This window comes from Pipistrellus kuhlii, unplaced genomic scaffold (assembly GCF_014108245.1).
Source record: "Pipistrellus kuhlii isolate mPipKuh1 unplaced genomic scaffold, mPipKuh1.p scaffold_m20_p_2, whole genome shotgun sequence".
NCBI lineage: Eukaryota > Metazoa > Chordata > Mammalia > Chiroptera > Vespertilionidae > Pipistrellus > Pipistrellus kuhlii.
In genome coordinates this window covers 149,204,905-149,218,194 of record NW_023425515.1, presented here as the reverse complement: position 1 = coordinate 149,218,194, position 13,290 = coordinate 149,204,905, and positions in this window count along the sequence as shown.

The window sequence follows — 13,290 nt, the reverse complement described above, 5'->3', positions numbered from 1 at the left end:
GTTGATATGTTGTGAAGTAGATTTCAGAAAAACTTCCTGAGCATCATACAGAACAGTCCAGGGCACTTACATTGTGTGTCTTTGGAAGTTGAAACATGGAATTATGGAATTTCATGACTGAAAGCATTAGGTGTGATATGGTGGTTGGGTAAAGCAAGGAGAAGGAAACTTAAGAAAAACTACTGACGAAGAAATGAATAGTGTCATACACTATGTAAATGGAAGTAAATAAAAAGGGTTTCTTTCTTCAGCAAATTTCATCCAGTGGAGAGATAGGCAATATTAACCCATGAAAATACACAACATATGCATGTTACTTCATAGTTTTATAATTCTATCATAGCATTTATTACATTATAATTGGCAATTTACCCATCTTTCTCTAATGTGAGCTTCTCTACATCAGGAATAGAGTGTCTTATTTAGACTTTTATCCTCATTGTCTAGCACAATGCAGAGCACATAGCAAATATTACTGAGTAAATAAATAAATGGATGTATGAATGAATGCGTGATATAAAATTTTTGTACTAGGGTTGAGTTGTTAAAGGAGTTATTTTGGATAAATTGGTTTTTTAGTTACCTTTAGATCACTGCCCTGACACATATCAATTAAAATGATCAACATATTTATTCTCAAGCCCAACTGAAAGTTGTATATAATAATAATAGGTTAAGTGCTCAGTATATGTTTTGTAAAGTTTAAGTCCTAATCTATTGAGAACTTCAAGTTTTTTGCTTTCAAGTTAAAAAAAAAAAAGAGCAGTAGTACTTTTCTAAATTTAGAGTACTGAGATGTTAATTATGTGTCCACTTGAGCATTACTCAGTACTTCACAATATGGGAAAAGTAGCTTTGTGATTTTCCAATGTAAAGGGGGGGGAAAAGAGCAGTAGTAAATTCTGGACCATGTCCATGGAAGAAGAATCCTTGTATGTGTTTCTATTGTAGTATCTGGAATAATTCCTAGAAGTGAATGAATAAATAGATGAACAACTCATCCTCTCAAATTTAATTCACTATCAGCAAAATTATTCTGAGGTAATAGCTAAAAAAATGAAAAGATAAACCCATTTCCCAAAATAATATCTATATCTATGAAGATACTATTATGGCTTATGAAGAGAATTCCTATTTTCCAAAGGATTTATTCTAAAACTGTCTATTCAATAAAGTAGATATTTTATAACCAAATATACTTGGGCCTCTGCACAAATGGGAAAGCAGATTGTTTTTTTTATCATAGAATATCTGTGGAATCTAATGCTTTAGCTTAGGCCAAGCTATTCAAGCCACGATTCAATACCCTGAATTCCATTCAAGTTTGTAAAATGAGGTCAGATTGAAAATCTCTGTTAGAGTTAAATTGCTTCTCAGAAGGTCCTGCTATGTAATCAGCAGAATACGACAAGGGCACAAAGGGCAAGAGAAGGAGAAAAACCTCTCACAAAAGAAAACGTGGTACAGTTATGCATAAGTTATAATGCTTTAATGATATTTTATAATTAAATATTTGGCCAAACATTTGATAAGACAGCAAATATAATTATGAAAAGAAGATACATTAAAAAAGAAACCATTAAAAATGCCTAAATAAGACTTGTTGAATTACTGATTTCCAGTCTCTGCTTATCTTGCATATAGGGAAAACTAAAAAGCTGAGGGAGTCAAAATGCAGATGATTAGATTATAATAGCTTTTCTTGCAAACCTTGTCAATTTGTTTGCAACTGCTGATAATGGCACAAAATATGCATTAGAGTTGTGAGATATTCCATGAAGCTGCCATGATGTCTTTTCTTGCCATCAATCATAAATGCAGAAATCCACAGTCAGATTTGCTAGTGATTTCCCCCCCACTATAAATCTCTCCTAATCTTTCTTTAGCTAAGTGAGCCATATCTGCCACAGTTGTGTGTTGTTGAAACAATTACCTGGAGAATCTTGGTCTAAAAACTTTACTCTCTAATGTTTATAATTTTATTTTTATTTACTTTTTTATCTTTCCACAAGAGGCCCAGAGCACGAAATTCGTGCAAGGTGGAGGGGGTGGGAAGGGTGTCCCTCAGTCCAGCCTGTTCCCTCTCCAATCTGGGATCCCTCGAGGAATGTCCAACACAGTTCAGGCCTAAATAGACAGACATCCCTCTCACAATCCAGGACTGCTGGCTCCCAACTGCTCGCCTGCCTGCCTTCCTGATTGCCCCTAACTGCTTCTGCCTGCCAGCTTGATCACCCCCTAACCACTCCCCTTCCAGCCTGATTGATGCCTAACTGTTCCCCTGCCAGCCTATTTGCCCCTAACTGCCCTCCCCTGCAGGCCTGGTCCCCCAAACTGCTCTCCACTGCAGACCTGGTCCCTGCCAACTGCCCTTCCCTGCAGGCCTGGTTGCCCCTAACTTTCCTCCTCTGCCAGCTTGGTCACCCCTAATTGCTCTCCCCTGCAGGCTTGATCACCCTGAACTGCCCTCCCCTGATGGCCATCTTGTGGTGGCCATCTTGTGTTCACATGGGGGCAGGATCTTTGACCACATGGAGCAGCCATCTTGTGTGTTGAAGTGATGGTCAATCTGCATATTACTTTTTTATTAGATAGGATAGAGGCCTGGTGCATGGGTGAGGGCCAGCTAGTATGTCCTGAAAGATGTCCCAGATCAGGGTGGGGGTTCCCTTGGGGCATGGGGAGGCCTGGGTGAGGAACCTGTTGGTGGTTTGCAGGCCAACCACACCCCCTGGTGACCCAAGCGGAGGCCCTGGTATCTGAAATTTATTTACCTTCTACAATTTTAAACTTTGTAGCCTAGAGTGGTGCCAAGCCTTCTGCTTGCTCCCTAGTTGCCGTCATTTCTGTTTGGATTTGTTTACCTTTTATAATTGAAACTTTGTAGCCTTGAGTGGAGGCTTAGGTTGGCTAGGGAAGGCAAAAAAGCTTGGCTTCTTCCATTGCTTGGGAAACCCAAGCCTCCCTCTTGCTCTCTCTGGCCGCAGCTATCTTGGTTGGGGTTAATTTGCACATATGCTCTGATTGGCCGATGGGCGTGGCTTGTGGGTGTAGTGAAGGTGTGGTCAATTTGCATATTACTCTTTTATTAGATAAGAAATTTCTTGTGCTTTATTTTACATCCCTGTGACTATTCTATAACTACCAATTTGTACTTCTTGATCTCTTTACCTTTTTACCCATCCTCTCAAACCCTCTCCCATCTGAAAAACATCAAATTGTTTTCCGTATTTAAGAGTCTTTTTCAGTTCTTTTATTTGCTTGTTTTGATTTTTGGATTTCACATATAAATGAAGTCATTTGGCATTTGTCATTCTCTGTTTGACTTATTTCACTCAGCACAATTTTCTCTCTGTCTGTTCATGTTGTAGATGGTAAGATTTCATTCTTTTTTAAGGCTGATAGATATTCCCTTTTATTCATGCACCAATTCATTATCCATTCATCTATCAATGAACACTTAGGTTGCTTCCATATCTTGCTACAATGTACATATAAATGTATATGTCTTTTTCAATGTACTGTTTTGGGTATCTTCGGATAAATACCCGTAAGTGGACTTGCTGAGTCCTTCTTTGTCTCTTGCTATGTAGCCTTTGTTTTAAAGTCTATTTTGTCTAGTATAAGTATTGCTGTTTGGTCTGGTATAAGTATTGCTGTTCTGCTGTTTTTTGTTTGTTTGTTTACATTTTCATGAAATATCTTTTTCTGTTCCTTTACTTTCAGTCTGTGTGTGTCCTTTGGTCTGAAATGAGTCTCTTGTAGCCAGCATATGTTAGGGTCTTGTTTTGTTATCTACCAAGCCTGCATATGTCTTTTGATTGGAGCATTTAACCCATTTGCATTTGAATTGTTGATAAATATGTATTTATTGCCATTTTGTTATTCATATTTTAGTTCCTTTTTTCCCTTCTTCTTATAGAAGTCCCTTTAACATTTTTATAAACTTTTTTAGCTTTTTTTTTCTTCTCTAAAAAGAAATGCTCTTTATATGCCTTTTGAGTCTGAAGATAGCTTTGATAGGTAGAGTAATCTTAGTTGCAGCTCCTTGCTTTTCTTCACTTGGAATATTTCAATCCTTTCTATCCTGCAGAATTTCTGTTGAGAAACCAGTTCATAGTCTGATGTAGTTTAGCCTTGATAGTTGTTGGTATGTCCATGGGAAGGGTTTCCATCCAGGCCAATGGGCTGTGAGGATGGCTGTGACCACTGTGGAGGATCAGTTGTGCAGGAGTCCACCCTATGGAGCAGGACTTACTTCAATGGGGCTCTGGCACCATTGACTTCACCCCTTGAATGTGTCTCTTTTGGAGAGGTTGGGTGGTGTTTCAATGTGGTCTGAAGCTGTTTACTGAGTGCACTATCTCTGTGGCCTCCAGGAAGGTATAGGCCAAAGTCAGCTAACACCTGTGCTCTGCCAGAAGCCACCTGGCATTAGCTACAAAGTGATCTGTAGATGGTTGCTTCTTGTGCTGGGCTTGGAGGTACCCAGGAGATGCCAAGCTGAGAACAAAGGTGAATTCCTCAGACCACTTAGCAAGGGATATGAAACATACTAAGGCCAGATGCTGCTTGTTGAGAGATTTTAGGAAAGTCTGAAGCGTGGCCCAAGACAAGCTGTTTGTATCGAAAAGCCACTGGAAATGGCTTGGGTTGGGCCTGTAGCTGAGATGAGGCAGAGTTCAGAATCAACAGAGTGGGGTGAACAGTGTTAGCTAGGTTGATAGACACTCATATTTGGTAGCTGACTCTGTTGGGGGGATGCTCAGAAAAAAAATAATGGCTTCTGCCAGCACTTCTGTCTGGGAGAAAGCTGCCACTCTAGCTCTCACCACAATGCCAGACAACTCAGTTCCTCCCCATATGTCCCTGGTGCCCCAGGGCTGGAACTCACAGTGAGTGATTCCAAGTTAGTCCTTACACAGGCTATTTAAGATAAATGCAGCCCTCCGTCTTACTCAGCTATAATTCCCCCTGTTTTTTACAGCCAGAAGTTACGGTGACTTCTCTTCCTGACACTGAACCCCTGGATTGGGGGGCCTGGTGTGAGGCTGGGACTCCTTGTTTCTTAGGGAGGACTTCTGCAGCCAAAATATCCCTCCTGATTGTTATCCACCACATGTGGGTGTGGGACCAGCCCTTTCTGTGCCTCCTCCCAGTTCCAATGTGGATCTTCTTTTTATCCTTAGTTGTAGGGCTTTTGTCAAGCTTGATTTCAAGCAGTTTTGAATGATGGTTGTGCTGTAGTTTTAGTTGTAATTTTGATTTGTTTGTGGGAGGATTCCAGTACCATGTTGTTTACCTGCACCGCCATTTCGATTGGAACTCCCTGTCTAATGTTCATACTTTTAATGGAACACTTTTAATTTCTTTGTCTGAATCATCTATTATTGAGGCAAATTCCTGTTTTATTTTTTGCCTGAGGACAATTTTTTGAGTGCCTAACATATTATTTTTTTGCCTTCCTTAATTAGAGATGTTTAATTTAATTATAGTAGTTTATTTTAACAACCATATTTAGAAAGGTTCTAACTGGACTGAAATTACATTTTAATTGTCACAGTCAAAAGATCTATCTTATATGAATTAGGTAAAGTCCAAGTTCTTGAATGTGATTCAGGTAAATGAAAAGTGAACATGGGGCTACATGGGCAGGCAAAAGAGCTATCTCAGATGGTGGATAAAGAAAAATTGAATTTATTTAAGGAAAGAGGATAGGGGGTGGGATATCCAAAAGGAAGGGCTGCACAGCACTAAACCACGGGGACACTGGGTCAATGATAGCAGCCAAAATATACCTGGGACAGTGAAGTTAGAAAGGACATAGAAAAAAAAACTGGAAAGCCTAGACTGGGCTGCTCTAGCTCCTGAGAAGTCAGAGAAAAGAGGGCCTTGAAGACAGGTTCAAGGGTTAGCCCTGAACAAGCTGCCATGCCCATTGATTTCTTGGTTGCAAGTCTCATGGGGTCCCTTAGAGGTTGGGGTATACATGCCAGTGAGGGATTGGCAGGGGTGTGCTTCTTGGAGTCCAAAATACTGGGTACTTTGTCCTGAGTGTATGTATCACTCTCTTACAGTTAGAAATCTTGGGGGAGGTCTGAGGTGAGGGTTTTCATAGAATATTCATCAGCTTTCCAGGTGTGCTCTTTCAGGGTTGTGGTCTCCACTGATTGGTCACTGCTGGGGTAGGGGGTCATTGTTCAATATAGCTGGTCCTGAGACAGCCACAAATCACTTTTCTGGTTTTGCTGCTTTTCTGGGCCTGGAACTAAAATACAATTGAGGCCTAGATGTTATCTTCAGGGAGAAAAAGGTCAGGGAGTCTAACCTGCCTGGCCAGCAATATTCGGGGAGAGGAAATATTACCCTGGGGGCAAGGTTATTGTTTTCCCAGTTTTGCTCCTTGCTAGACATCCAGGGCTTTCTGCCCTGGTGAATTTCTGTACCTGGACTATCATCTTGCTCCTAACATTCTGGGGGCTGCCAAACAGTATCTATTTTTTCCTCAGCCAGAGCTTCAGTAATTCCTTGCCTCAAATACACAGTTCAGAAATCTTGATCTGCTACGATGATCCATCCCTCAAAAACACATATGCTGTTTCTTACCCCTGTGATTTGCCCCTATCTACAAGGGAATTACTTTACCACATTTCCTTTCCTACATCTCTGTACTCTGTCTAGCAAAATATTCAGCTGGGGCATTACCTGACCTGAGAAATGGTCCCCTTCTTTTTTACTCCCCAAAGACCCTGTGCCTACCTGTACCACCAACTATCCTATATAATCCTATATAATAAAAGCATAATACACAAATTGTCCCCTTGACTGGGAGTTTGACCAGGAGTTCAAACAGGGGGCAGGGCCAGCTTGCCAACCGAGGGAAGGGAGGCCCTGGAAGGTGGCAGGCAGCTGGGTGGAAGGGAGGTCCTAGCTGCTAGGGACACTACCCATGCACGAACTTCTTGCACTGGGCCTCTAGTATACTACCAGCATATTAGAACAATGTGTTTATGTGTTTGCTGTCTTTCAAGGTCCTTGAGAGTAGGGAGTGTGTGCCATTCATTTGTTCCTGCATAGTACCAAACACACAGGAAGGGCTTAAAAAATGTCAAATGAATGAGTATCACTGCAATTATTTGTCGATTAGCTAATTATAAGTGGGAGAAAGGAGGCAAGTGAATTTGAAGGAGCTTTTATCTTGAGTTGTTAAGAAAGTTTGGTAAAGAGCAGATTTCTCTGCTGAGCCTGGAGGAGGAACAGCAGACAGGGCAGAGATGCGATGAGATGTACAGGATGCACAGGCAGTGATGATAAGAAGAGCCGAAGGCACAGAGAGCTTCAGGGCTGCTCCTCCTGGTTGGGGTGCTTTTGATGTGTGCCTGCTTTGATCCCTGCTGCGTCGTTATGGCCCAGGATGTTCTGGAATGAAGAAAAACTACTTACTGCTTCCTGTTCCCAAGATTCTGGGTGTGTCAGAGAAGAACTTTTCCCCAAGTGTAATAAGCGCCTCCAGCATGTCAGAGAGTGGAGGCAGGAGGACAGAGGATGCAGAGAAAGAAAGACACTGCAGTGTGCGGGAGAGAAAAGCAGAATGCAAAGTGAAAGCAGAGACAAGAGAAATTGAAAAGTGCAGCAAGGCAGCAGCCATGGGTGAGGTCAGCGGAGTTGTATTGGGAGTAGCAGCAATGAGACACTGGGCCATGCATGGAGGGGTTTTGTCAGCCTCTTGGACCACACATGGGAACATAGGTAGTGGCATGTCAAGCATCCTCGCACTAGGAAAAGGACAACACTGTTGATAGATCATGACTGGGGAAAAGAGACACAGAAACACACTGCCACCCCTCCCTGGATGGAAAGCCAAGAGGAACTCCCATTGGTGTCATTTATTTTTAGAGGCATAAGTTCTCTCACGGATATGTCCAAGTTAAATCATCTTTACTAAAGTGACTTGAAATGTGGACTCAGCTCTTTCCCAAAACTGCTTTTTGAAACAGAGCTTCTGTTTTAGGAATTTCCTAAGTGTGAGCAATAGTCAGATCCTATTAACCACCGCAGACTATATATATGAGGGAAAGTGAACTATTATTAGTTGGGGCTCATTACATGCAGACTCTGTGCTTAGGCACGTTATACATGTTATCAAATTTGAGCTCTCAAAGATGCCATGAATTGAGTATTATCCCATTTTCTAAATAAGAACACTGCATCTCAGAGAGGTTAAGCAATTTTTGTTTAATGTCAAAGAGCTAATAAGTGACAAATTAGAACCCAGTTCTGCATGATTCCGGTATCCATGTTCATTCCATATATATTGTGCATCCTATACATTATGTTTAATATTTTGATTACAAATGTAGATATGACAGTAGATATTAGCTCAGTGGTTTAAAATTCCTTATGGGGATCTGTACTGGTGAATCCACCCTTAAAATTGTGTTTACTAGTATTGCATACCTGACATTATAAAGACATAAATATTCAGTAGATTCAAATCCCTTTTTTAAAATTGAATTTATTGGAGTGACATTGGCAAATACAATTAGATGGGTTTCCTGTGTACAATTTTATAATATGTCATCTGCATATTATATGCTGTATTCATACCCAAAGTCAAGTCTCCTCTATTTCAATCCCCTTTAAGAAGAAAACCTGAACACTAAAAGGAGCTGCATCACACGAGGCCTGCAGATGGCAGTGCTGCCCAGGAGTCACCCAGATCCAACTTCAGCTTTCTTACAAAATACACAGACAGCGTCACTTTAGGACTTACACAACACTGAACTCCAAAAGTTAATTTTCAACTAGCATTTGAGTTATTTTTTAATTGTGTAATAATTCCTTCCAATTTATGGTGTGATGTTAAAATTTAATTTTCAATTTAATTAACAATGAGTCTGTAATGCTTAATAGCATTCCAGCCTAGCCACAGGTGGAGTACAAATCTGGATGGAGAGGGCACATGACAATCAAGCTGGGGAAGAGAAAGAGATGTGGACTCTTTGCTCGAGCATAAGGTATTGCCTGACAAATCAGATCACTTAGGTCAGGAAATAGGTTGGGGATGCTAAAATCCAAGTAGTCTTTAGAATTTCCAAGTTGTAAATTTGAAAGCTAATGAAAACCCACAAATATCGAAGTCTGACACATTCTACATAATAAACAAAAATGCAGGTCTTTTCACTGTATTTTTAGCATCATTATACATTTTTAAGAAAAATTGGTGCTAATCTCTAATCCTAGCTAATCATACATGTTTTGGAAGACAAAACAAGAGCTACTTTTTCTTTGGTCTTTGAGAGGCATACAGTTCTGAAGACAGAATAGTCCAAGATTTTCATACGATTGTATGTGATTGATAAGATTATAGGTGATTTAAATGTTCAATTCCAAGTCATCTATAATTAGTAGACTTTATTTTTAATGAAGGTAAATCAATAAATACTAAAGTAAAAAATAATACAAAACATTCATGCTCATAAGGCTTCTCTCTCATATTAACACAAACCCTCTTTTTGTTTGATCTCTTTGGAGATGTTCTGCATAGATCCTGACTCAGTGCTGAGTAATACATTGTCCCAGCCATCACTAATATTGGCTGCATTCTTCTTTAGGAAATGTGCTTGGCCAAAGAGAGTTAACTCCCTCCAAGGTTACACCTCTTCCCTAGAATTAACCCATGACCAATGATAGTCTATGGGAAGTATTGAGACCCAGCCCTTCCCTCAATTTGAGACAATCCTGAGGGGCTATCTAGCCCGAGTTTCCTTGGGATCAGCTGTGGCCTTTGCTGCCATTGCATTACTAGTCAGCCTTTTGTTTTGCCCCATCCCAACTTCACCCCTTTCTTATAAGTATTGTTCCAAAGTGTATTTCCCACTAACCTCATACACACATAATTCTTACTTTTGTTCCTCTATATAAAATGTTTTTTCTCTGGATGCATTTAAATTTTTTTTTTCTTTTTTTCTTTTTCACTTGTTTTTAGCAACTTGATTATATTTGCCTTGGTGAGGTTGTATGGCATTTTTGCTGGATGATTACTTGAGCTTCTATGGGGTTTATGTTCTTTATCACATTTAGAAAAAAAATAAAACCAGCCATTATTTTTGGCCAATAATTTTTGTCTTTCCTTTTTCTTTTCTCATAGCTAGGCTCCTATTGCCCACAGTACTCAGTTTCATATTACCACACAGTTAACTGAAGGTCTAGTTTTTTTGTGTATGTGTTTTCTCCCCCCTTTTGTTTCTTCTATACTTTATTTTTGGTAGTTCCTTTTGCTGTTTTAAAGTTCATAGATACTTTCTTCTGCTGTTGGCTAATATTCTCCAAATTTCATTTCATATATTTTTAATCTCTAGAACTTCTATTTACATCTTTTTTTAAAAAAATATATTTTATTGATTTTGTACAGAGAGGAAGGGAGAGAGATAGAGAGTTAGAAACATCGATGAGAGAGAGTCATCGATCAGCTGCCTCTTGCACACCCCCTACTGGGGATATGCCCGCAACCAAGGTACATGCCCTTGACCGGAATCGAACCCGGGACCTTTCAGTCCCCAAGCCGACGCTCTATCCATTGAGCCAAACCGGTTTTGGCTACATCTTTTTTTTATATCTTCCATTTCTATTACTATAGTAATGATTTTCTTTATATCCTAGAATCCTATCTAATAAAGAGGTAATATGCAAATTGACCATCACTCCAATGTACAAGATGGCCAGCAGGGGAGGGCAGTTTAGAGGGACCAGGCCTGAAAGGGAGAACAGTTGGGGGCAATCAGGCCTATAGGGGAAAACAGTTGGGGGCAACTGGGTCAGCAGAGGAGGGAAGTTGGGGGTGACCAGGCATGCAGGGGAGGACATTTGGGGGCAATTGGGCCAGCAGGGGAGGGCAGATAGGGGCAATTGGGCTGGCAGGTGAGCAGTTAGGCATCAATAAGGCTGGCAGGGGTATGGTTAGGGGGTGACCAGGCTGGCAGGCAGAAGTGGTTAGGAGCAATCAGGGAGGCAGGCAGGCAAGTGGTTGGGAGCCAGCAGTCCTGGATTGTGAGGATGTCCCATATTGCAGAGGGTGCAGGCTGGGTGAAGGGACATACCCCTACCTCCCATCACAAATTTCGTGCACCAGTCCTTTAGTATTTTATAATAGAGGCCCGATGCATGAAATTTATGCAAGAATAGGCCTTCCTTCCTCTGGCTGCTGGCACTGGCTTCCCTCTGGCAACTGGGACCTGGGCTTTCCTCCAGCAGCCAGCAGGCACCTGGGACCCAGGCTTCTCACAGCCCCAGCTTCATCTGGAAGGACATCCAATTTAATGTCTGGTCTAATTAGGATATTATGTTTTTATTATTATAGATGTTAAAAATCCTGGGTCATATTTTTTCTTTGCATGTCTGGTAATTTTTGGTTGGATGTTTAACACTGTGCTTCTTACATTGTTGAATACTGGATCTTCTATTTCTTTCAAGTATTAGACTTTGTTCTGGAACACAGGAAGTTATAATATGAACATTTTCAGGCTTGTTTTTTAATATCTAGTAGGCTGAATCTATAAGAGCTTGTACTCTTTTTTCTCCCTTCTTTCTTTCTTTATAGATTAAGGTATACAGTTTGTACTCTTGTAGTGGGGCTAATTTGGCCCCACTACAAGAGTACAACACAACTCTTCTGAAGATTTGTGCCTCAATGCCTCAGCATTAGCTCTCTCAGTTCTGGTCAGTGGAAACATGAACTATTTCTAGCTCTGTGAGGTCCAGCAATTGTTTTGTTTTCTACTTTCCAGTCATTCTTTCCTTGGCCTTGCTGATTAGTACTTAACTGGACTTCCATACCCCTACCTCCAGTGCACAAATTTTGTGCACTGGGCCTCTAGTAGTTTAATAAGACGATTGTGAACCAATTGTTCACAATTATATTTTGATTCATTTCTGCCCAAAGTAATTGAGAGCATTATGTTTTAGTAAGACCTCATCTAGTGCTTTGATTCTAGGTGGTTTTAATACTAGTAATAAACTGCTAATATTTATAGGGTGCTTATTCTACACTAGATACTGTGCTAAACTCTAAACACTTCCCATGCATTATTCTATTTAATCCTCACATCCTCACAACAATCCTAAAAGAAAGGTACAATATCTTACAGATAAGAAAAAACTGGGACTTAGAAAGTAACTTGTCTGAGGTTACACAGTAATTGCACAAAAGGATTCCAACCTGACTTTAGAGCTCACAATATTAAAGTATTACACCATATTTATTTTGTAATCTCAACACTAATACAGATGAAAATTTACTGTGTCTTTAGAATATTTAATATCAATCAATAAATACGAAGACAAAAATTGTTACAAAACCCATAATTTTTACCTCAATATGCAACATTATTCACATTATTACACACTTTTAAACAGAAAAACTTTTAGCACACAAACATCTTGGAAAGAATTATAATGTGATCCAATATTTTTTATAGCTAATGTTTCTGGGCAAAAAATATTATTTTCTGTACAAATTTTTAATAAAAAGATAGCAATTTCAAATGGAACATTATCATTTTATAGTACAACATTACAATGAGAAATCAGAACAGTCATTGAACAATAAGTGTTTACTACATCCCAGGCATTATGTATATCTTTATATTTAAGATATGGATATTAAACAATCTTGGAATAAAATAGGGTAGGAAAACTTTGATTTTGAGCCAAGTCAAACCTACATTTGGAGAATTATGTGTTAAGATGAGAGGTATTTATACTGCTACTAGAGGCCTGATGCATGAAATTCGTACAAGGGGCTTGGCCCCTGCTGCTGCCATGCGGCTGCCACAGCTTCGGCCTCCACCCGCTGCAGCTTCGTCTGGAAGGTCCTTTGGACAGACATCTGATCTAATTAGCATACTATGCTTTTATTATTATAGATTTTCTTCTAATAAAAAGCCAGTGTGCCCCCAGCCTGACATTTATTTTACAAAGTGTTTTGGGCTCGGATTCTCAAAATTGGCTGAATACTGGAATCACATAGAAAGTTTGAAAAATACTGATACCTATACTATATACCACCGATTTTCAACTGGTATGCCACAAGAATTTTTAAAACATGCAATACCTGACTATTTAGCCAGGGGCACTGACCTCTCTTCCCTTAGGTTGTCAGAAAAAAAAAAAAAAAAAAAAAAAAAAAAAAAAAGCCAACACAGCAATAGCTGTCTAGAGTGACTGAATCAGTGTGATTTTTGTTAGACTGGCAAAAATATAAGATATTTTAGTGTGCCACAGAAATATTAT